A 9,528-nucleotide genomic window follows, 5' to 3' on the forward strand; every position below is an offset into this window, starting at 1 on the left:
AGACTGCATGACCTCCACCAAAGCTGAATGAAAAATGACTCCCTGGTCCAGATTTACTTCCATTATTATTCCTGACTACATAATTGCACAGTGGAAGAAAAATTATAATTTTTTTTGTTTTAAAGAATCAGAAAAGTCTAAAGTGCAAAGCTTTTAAGAACATTCATGTATTTCTGAGTGGTTTCTTTTCACTTTGCATTTCTGCACCAGAAATCAGCGTCATGCTGCGTTGATGCAGCAATTCATGCAAAAGGAACCCCAACCAAATTCACTGTATGCATGCACTGTAAAGCACGTTTTCTCAGCAGGGTAAATTTTTAGATGCATTTATAAAAATCTAAATTATCAGAAATAAATGCTTAAAATATGTCACACTGTGTGTAGCAGGGTAATTATAGTTTTGGGGATTTTCATTATAGTTCTGTTTTATTTAGTTTGCTAGTTTTAATTAGTGTGTTTGCTAGTTTCTATCAGTTATTATTAGTTAAGTATTGTTTAGTCTTTGTTTGTTTTTATTAGTAAAAGCAGTAGCTTTATTTTTTTAATACTTTGGTTAATTTTTAGGTGCAGAATTCAAAACAGTAAAAGTATTGTGCTTATGTATACAAGACTGACTTTAGACAAGGACCCGACAAGAGACAAAGACAACAGGTTGACTTAAATACGCAGGGAGGGTAATCAGGGAATGAGACACACCTGGGAAGCAATCAACAGGTAAGACAGGACAGGGACAGGGCTAAACACAGAAAACCTAAAAAAATAACTACACAGAAAATACAGAACACAACAATTGAAGATCAAAATGTATTCAATTATTGTTGAACAACCATTTTACAGATTAGCATAAGCCGGAGGCGTGGATTTCCAGCGAACACTCTTTACAAGGTAAGACTAATGTTCATATACTTTACAAGTAAGTATGATTAAAGATACCAAATATCGCATTATGGAGAAGGTGAATCTAACCGTTGGTAACCATGGAGACAGTGCTGCGCCGTCATGTAGCCTAGCATGTATTTTTTAAAAAAAGAAGCTGGTTATCATTTCGTGTTTTGTGCGTTTTTAAGGCTCGGCGTAAGGGGGGAACGCTGCTTATGACAGTGATATAAATAATGTGGTGTGAATTCAGTCAAAGTCGGTAATTTGATCAAAACGTCAGGAGGGAGGAGGGTGGGTTTTTAAGCTAGCTATCCAACTTTTGTGAATACCGCCGTCTATGAGCTCCAATCAGGTGTGTTAAATTCACTGACAAATTAGCTCGACTCGAACAAGTAGAAGCCATGAATGAACTGGAAAAAACAACTTTGGAAAACATTTTCAGTTGCTCTGTTCAATGCTACTGTCCCTCACTTCCTATCTGCGTCATGGCGCCTCTTATGATTAAGTGAGTAGTTGCAAAGGGTCAATCGTTCCAGTTTGTTATAGTTTGTTCTCATAATAACCGTTTTTATTTATTTCTGCTTACAAAAATGTTTTCTCAATTTCAGTTTTCATTATTTCATTAACTTTAGTTAACGATAATAACCTTAGTGTGTAGTGAAACTGTCATTTTTAAATTGAATTACAGAAAGAAAAGGTCTTCTCAGCAATATTAAAAAGTATCTAGGTGCGCTTTTGCTAATAACTGGACTAGCTCCTGTTAAGCTCAACGCAGATCAGACTGGAGCAGAATGTGTCAGAGCAAAGAGAGAATAACTGAGACTGAAAGAATAATATGTTCACGATGCCCCGAAGGATGCAGATGCGCCGTACCATCCTCACCGCTGCCCTCCTTCAAACACTGCTGAGACGGATGATTGAAGATGGAAACAACAAAGGAGGAAGTGAAAGCACAGCCAGCAGGAGAACTGAGAGAGTAAAACACAGGGAATGACTGAATGAAAGCAACCACGGCAGTAAGAACAAATGAATGAAAAAGAAGGGTGCATGAGGAGGAAGTGGAGCAGAGGGGGATTGGTAAAGATGGATGTTAGCAGCTGAGAATCATCCCGCAGACCTCCAAGTCGGAGCAGCTTCAGAAATGCCACGACCGACAAACTGGTGCACACCGGCTTCCCCACGCACATAAATCACAGCCGAAAATGCAATTATATGATAATTCACAGTACAATTCAATTCAGAGGCGCTATTCAGATCCACTCAGAAATGGCAACGCCATCACAACACATTTGTCAACACCATTAGCATAGAAATAAGATTCAGTCCAGCTCCTCTGCAGGCTGCCGAGTTACGATCCACTCTGAGAAGGAATGAGCTGCAGTCCAGAGGCGACGCTTGACATTTGATGGCATCAGCTTTCAAGAAAGTCAAGAGTTTAATACTGTTAGATGTTAGACTGATCAGTCCTCTGACTCCTGACATTCTCTTAAATACGGATCTTAGTGATGGATCTTCCTCAAAATGCATTTGACTGAATTTATGACTCATAATGCCGACAGAGAAATGCTTTTGACATTTGGATGTCAATCACACAAACATCCTGACATTTAAAGTCTTGGTATTTAATGAGGCGTTGCAAAAAGTACAGACCCTGTGTTGTATCTGTTATATAACAGAACCAAAATGTACAAATTCAGATTTTTTTTTTTACTACTTTGCAGAAAGAGCTAAATGGCAGAGCGCTGAAGTTTTCAAATTGTATTAGATTAGAGTGGAAAAGTAATCTGAAGACTAGGAATTTCTGCCAATTCCAGGAACGGAGAGCAGAAAAGGATTTCACAGCAACAGCGTTCACAATGCAGCACTCACAGCTCATCTGCCGTGACATTTTAAACCGATTCATTTTGAGTGTTTTTGTCAAACTGCTGCTCAGAAATTTATACAACTGAAACGTTTCTATAAAAAATGTTTGGTCACAGATGGTTTGAATACATTGATATGAAAAAGAATTTGCTCCTCACAGATTTATATCGCAAAATCAAGAAAGACCTTAAAAGATCTCTGGAAGCAACACACCGTGGCTCTTAAAGAAATTTAAGAATATAAATATAAAACAACACATGGGAAACATGTTGTTTTTAGGGTTAGTTAAGTTTTCTGGGAGTGACCAGCCAACCAGCAAAGACTAAAACCACTCATGGTAAATTACTGTAGCATAACGAAAGAAAGTAAAGAAAAGTTAGAATACCGACCAAAAATAAATGATTCTAGTTGTTATTAATTGAAGGAAACTCTAAACATGTTAGTTTTTATTCTTGATTTAAAGGAACTCATTTTTGCAGATTTTTGGTGCATAGAAGCTGAATTCTGCTTCTCCATGTTTGGTTCTGGGGATGCAGAGCAGACCGTTGAGTGATTTATAAACTAACAGCAGTATTTTAAAGTCTATTCTCTGAGCTACAGGGAGCCGATGTAAGGACTTTCAAACTGGGTGATGTGCTCCATCTTCCTGGTTTTAGTCAGAACACCAGCAGCAGCGTTCTGGATCAGCTGCAGCTGGAGGATTAATTTAGACAGATCTGTAAAGACGCTGTTGCATTGTATGAGTTTCCCTTGATCTTGCGGCGACATTTGTCCTTTAATCCTTGTAATGTTCTGCAGGTGATAAAAGGCTGACTTTGTAATCGTCTTTGTGTCTCTGAAGGTTCAGGTCTGAGTCCATCTCTACACTCAGATTTCACTGCTGATCTCTAGTTTCTTACTGTAATAGCTGAAGCTGTTCGTTAATTTTAAATTGTTTGTATCTAATAGTAACTTTAGTTTTGTTTCTATTCAGTAGAAGAAAGTTTTGGCGAATCACTCGGTGCTTAAATGGTGACATTGTAACTTAGCGCTGTCTCATCTGCATAATTATGGGGAAAGGGATGTTTTTTAACTCATTTACATACAAAGCAGTTTCTAATGGTTTTTGATTTTTTTTCTACTGAAATAACATTTCCATAAAAAATACAAACTGCTTAATTCTCCCCCAGCTTAGCAAACATACAGAATTTGCATAGAATAAAGTAATTATTCTCCATGTATGAGTTCATTTTCATTCCTGCTCTCACATTTTAATAGAGGAGCTCAGTCTCTTTGGATTGCTTGATACGCAAGTCTTTTAATATTTTTTTTTCTTTCAATTTTCAAGCTTTTCGACAAAACCCAGTCATCCACAGAAGGACACTCAAACGTGAGATTGTTTCAGACCCATAGCCAGCAGAAAGTCGGCTCTGGAGAAATTGGCTTTTGAAGAAGGCAGCTGGGAGTTCTTGTTTGCTTTCTTTTCTGCTTCCTCAGAATCTGCAATTTAATTCAGTTCAACTCATGTAAGCACAAAAGTACAGCTGTTGATGGTTTTGTGATTAAACTCATCATGTTAAAAGGAAACTCGGTAAAAATTAAAAGTAAAACCAGTTAAACAGCCCTCCAACAGCCAGCTCAATATTTCCATCTGTATAAACTCCCTTTAGCTCATAACTGACTGCAATTTATCTGACATAACGTAAACAAAAACCTTCACAAATCGAAGATTAGGGACCAAATTACGTTCAAACTGTACCACTCCTTCTTGTCAGAATGTGTTGCTCCTGTTTTACATCAGATTATGGATGTTTAATATGTTTCATGGCGTATTTTAATGATTATTTTACAAATGCAGTTTGGAAAAAGTGAAACCCAAATAAGAAGTGCTAAATAAATAAAGTAATGACAGCAAAATAGTTTTTGTAACTTGCAAGAAGACAACAAATTCACAGCAAATTCAGAGCTTTCAACATAATCCTGGTGAGAAGTTTGGACTGCTGAATAATTTGGCAGATTTTCATGCACTGCAAAACATTTGAAGTTGGTTTGACTTGAAAATGCAATTCAAGTCAACAAAAAATTGTTTGGGTTTTAAAATCAGAAATTGATTTAATAAGAAAAAAATAGTCTAAAAATGTTTTTTTAGGTTAATTAATCTTGAACTGTGAGTTTTAAATTAATGCTGCTATTTTAGTCAAATATTTCACAATTTGCTATAAAAACTGCTGTAAGTTTATTTTTCACAAACTCACACATTTTGTTTCAAGATCTAAAACTCGCTACATTAATTTGACTTAAAGAGTAGAAGATAGATGCAACTAAATGTGGCTCAGATGTTTTACAGTGTGTCTGTCGGACTCTGGAGGAGACATCTTGGTGCTTCATCACTTTGTTCCACTTTCATTTCAACACTTTGATTTGCTCCACTGGAGTCTGGTGTGTCAAAACGAGGACACAGAAAGCAAACTCTAATTATAGGTCCCCCCTCTGGTGGGACTTGTGCATTTTGCTGGGATGCAGATGAGCTGTTCCTATGTCTGGAGTCCAGGCAGGACGGGATCTGAGGAGGCTTTTATCCGTAACATTTAAACCTCTCCACATGTCGGCAAGCTTCAGGGTAATTTATTTGTGAAGTAGAAGGAACATGATGCATGGTTTTTAGAGTGAAATAATACGAAATGTCTCCTTTTGCGTTTTTGGGGTAGGTCTCTAGCATAGATTTAGAGCAAGACTTTGACTAGGACAGTGTTTCCCAACCCTGGTCCTCAAGGCACACTGTCCTACATGGTTTAGAGGTTCCCCTGCTTTAATGTGCCTGATTCAGCTGATTGCAGTTCAGCAAACGCCTGTTAATCAGTCATCGATTGAAATCAGCTGGACTGAAGCAAGGAAATACCTAAAACATGCAGGGCAGTGTTCCTTGAGAACCAGGGTTGGGAAACACTGGACTAACACATGAATATAATTTGATCTACAGCATTGCATTTAACAAACACCTCTAACCTGAAATGAAAACATTGTTCTTTTATTCTATGAACTACTGTCAACATGTCTGTGAAATTCCTAGCAAAAATTTAGTATTTATTTGCAGAAAATGAGAAATGGTCAAAATAACAAACAAGATTATGCAAATAAAACAAGTTTGTATTCTTTCAGAAACAACAGTACTAATGTTTTAACTCAAGAAGAGTTCAGAAATCAATATTTGATGAAATAACCATGAGCCCGTTGTTTTTTTTAGTTAAAAAATGTTTAAAGACGACAGGAAATTTCAAAATACCACTTGATAATTATGTTTTATTGAATTGAATTATGTGTTATTAAAAAGACTTAAATAAATAAGCAATGCTAAGCCTGGTGGGGGCACAAGGAAAGCCTGGTGGCCCGCCAGGCTTATAATACACTGGGGGGAAACCTTGCTTTTATTTCTGTTCCTAGTTTTTCTTTTCTGTTCTTTAGCAGAAAACAACATGGATATGTTTCTTTTTGTGGAATGTTGAAATGTATGGAAAATAGAACATGATTTCCAACTTAATGACAAAAAATAGATATGAAACAATATCACTGATATTTTTAGTGTCATTCTGTCATGAAAACTCAATTTACAACTGGAAAACACAGCTTAAATCAACATTTGTTGTTAAATTTATGTAGATTATACCTTTATTAAAGAAAGGAAAGGACAAGCAAACAGTAAGGGGTAAAATCTACATTTACTCCAAACATTCCTAAAAAGTTTCCCTTCTTTTTCTTCTGACTGGACTAGATAAAACTATAAAGATATTTTTGGCTGTCTGCTGTTTACCCATCTCTCTCTGCGTTTTATCTTCTTTTTCCTTTTGTTGATTTTTAGGCTCATCTTCTCCCCCTCTGCGTTCCATCTCATTCCCCTTCCTCCTTCCTTTGATATTAATCTTGTTTATTTGCTCTCTTTCAGGGAGAGCTGACGCAACCTAAGCTGATTTATTTAACTGAAAAAAAAAGAAGTTATGGAGGCAATACGGTTCAGAGGTGTGAAAAACAAACACACACACATACACAGAGCAGTTGGGTGATTTTAATCTAGGAGCAGCTGTGGGGACATGGATACTGGGTCTGAAAGTGACAGAACGGCTGCCAGGTCCCCCAAAGTGGGAATATGTGTGCATGTAAAGGTATGGCATGATATCTGTTGGCTCTCAGCCTGACTTTATCTTTGCAGAAAACCCAACACTCGGCCTGGACGCACATACTCCACATCGCGCAGCCTCTGCAGTGACATTGATGTCTGTAACTGTGCCAGGACAGGAGAGCTTCTTGAGCGCCCAGCAGCCAAACAAACTGCAGCTTAACTAACCTTGAACTGCTGACAACATGAAGCGCCATTAGCATAATAAACAAACCCTTCGGAAACACAGCGGCGGGGTGCGTCCAGCCTGCTCTGGCTTCACAAAATGTCAATATGTGTTTTGGTTTCAAACACAAATTTTTAAATGAGCTAAATGACTGTGAGTCATACAGTTGATGACTTTGGCCATCTCTATAGAAACATGAAGCATGTGTGTTAGCACAACGCCAGGACGGAAAGGCAACAGCAGTGACCTTAGAGAAGCAGCTGTTGGAGAACATTCAGGGACTGTTCACCCACAGGCCTGATAACACATTTTTCTGGACAATAAATTGTCCCAGAACTTATTGTGATAAATGATAATATTATCTTGAGAGCATTTTCAAGTAATATGATAATGCAAGAAAATATCTTCAGTGATCAATAAACTTTAAATTCTGATGAACACTTAAACACTGGAACTGGAGGACATTTGAAATATCCAAAATAAATAAAGAAAACAACAGAAACGACAAATAAAATTAACTGTAAAGTCTCTGTAAAGAAAATCATCTCAAGAAAAGGGACACTCGAGACCAAAGAACCAGACTGAAGATCACTTTTGGTCAAAAGAGAAAACAGAGAAATGATGAATGAAGCAAATGAAAATTATCGAGTTTCTTGTAATTTATTATGTGATTAAGTGATTTATTGTTTATTGTCTCAGGTGTCTGCGACAGACTGGCGACCTGTCCAGGATGTACCCTGCCTCTCGCCCGGAACGTTAGCTGGAGATAGGCACCAGCACCCCTCCCGACCCCACTGAGGGACAAGGGTGTTCAGAAAATGGATGGATGGATGGATGGATGTCTCAGGTGTATTCACCCAATTACTAGAAACCAAGATAAGCAGAGCCAGAAAACTATGCTGAAAATCTTGCCAAGTATTTTTGGTTTATATTTTTTGTACACTTGAAATAATACAAAATTAACTTTGAAGTAACTTTCCAGGAAGATGTAAGGGCTTGTTTTAAGTAAATAATTCCTTAGTACTTTTTAAAAAGAAAGTACTAGTTTCACTTTAACTAATGATAAAACATTTTCCTCTTGTTGTAAGTGAAATAATCTGCCAGTAATTAAGGAACTACTGACTTAAAACAAGCTCCTATATGTTGCTGAAAAGTTATTTGTAAGTTAGTTTTGTCTTAATTCAAGTGTACAAAGATATTTGCTCTAGAAACTACAGTAGACAGAAATACTTTTGTCTTTTTGCAGAGTCTTACTTTGAACCTCTTGGCCAGCAGAGGGAGCCCAAGAGCCGTCAGGGCAATAATTTGAAGCTAGAATGAGGCGACACTTTCTGGATCTGCTGCATCTGTAAAATAATGAAACTTTTTCAAAAGAAATTTGCAAATTAAAAATATCCAATAAATGTCCTCGTTGTAAGGTATGTTAATAGTTTAATTAAATGATGCTAGTTTATCATTTCTGCTGCTGGTCTCAGATTTTACAAGTGCTACAATTGCAAAAAAATATAATAGCTTATTTTCTCTACATGTTTTTTTAATTACAGTAGAACATGCAGTTTGACACGCCGTACCTAATAACTAAGTGCATTTATGCAACAACTGATGGGTAGCGTGATCTTCAGAGGATGAAGAGAAACAAAAATATTTTTCACAGGAGTTGGTGTAAACTCAGAAGTTAATTAAAAGATTAAGTAGAGTTGCTCTGGTTTGTTTTCAAAAGGAGCTGCTTTCCTCCCCCAGGAGGAGGTTGATTTATGAAGCTTTATGAGAGTCTACAGTTTACCATTTTTACAGTTTTTGGTGTTGCTGGTTGCAAACACCATTTAAGTTCTTCTATGCACTGCAAACGCACAAATATTACCAAGTCTTTTTGGTCTAGTTTCTGCTGTAAATATCTTAGCACACTTAGAATAAGAGGAAAAACTAATGTACAAGTACATTTTCAGCAAGATATCAGAGCTTGTTTTATGTCAATAATTCCTTAATATTGATGAAAAAGTATTAGTTGTAAGTGAAGTAACTTGTAACAAGTAAAAGTCCTGAAAAGTTACTTGTGAGTTAGTTTAATAATATATTTGCACTAGAAATTAGAAAAAGAAATACTTGGTAATATTTTGTGTCTTTGTGGTGTGAACACTGTATCTGAAATCCACATGGCCGGTATGGAAATAAAGCAAAATACAACATGATAAATGTTGTTATATTCTCAGCCAGACATAAAATAACTAACAAAATATTGGGATATTTAAAGTGAGATTTCTTGATTCTTTAGACTCAACCTGGAATAATAAACACTAAAGAAAGCATTTCATTATGCAAAGAAAAAGGAAATGATTAAATGGAAACAACGGCCTTGTCAAATATTTCAACCTCATCAAAACTTAAAAGGAAAGAAGCATGATGGGAAAAGGCTAAGTTGTGATTTGTGACCTTTGAGGTTCAGGAAAGCTCTTTTTTTGCTTCTCTCACC

The 9,528-nt window shown here is 36.7% G+C and overlaps 1 long non-coding RNA gene across 1 annotated transcript; it reads left to right on the forward strand.

Moving 5' to 3' along the window:
* The first annotated feature begins 639 nt into the window (after positions 1-639).
* On the forward strand, positions 640-7,156 carry LOC107836165 (uncharacterized). Its single transcript, XR_001662023.1, has 3 exons — positions 640-885; positions 6,662-6,735; positions 6,926-7,156. It is a non-coding gene; the product is annotated as an uncharacterized LOC107836165 (long non-coding RNA).
* The last annotated feature ends 2,372 nt before the right edge of the window (positions 7,157-9,528 follow it).

Source organism: Poecilia formosa, unplaced genomic scaffold (assembly GCF_000485575.1).
Source record: "Poecilia formosa unplaced genomic scaffold, Poecilia_formosa-5.1.2 Scaffold42, whole genome shotgun sequence".
NCBI lineage: Eukaryota > Metazoa > Chordata > Actinopteri > Cyprinodontiformes > Poeciliidae > Poecilia > Poecilia formosa.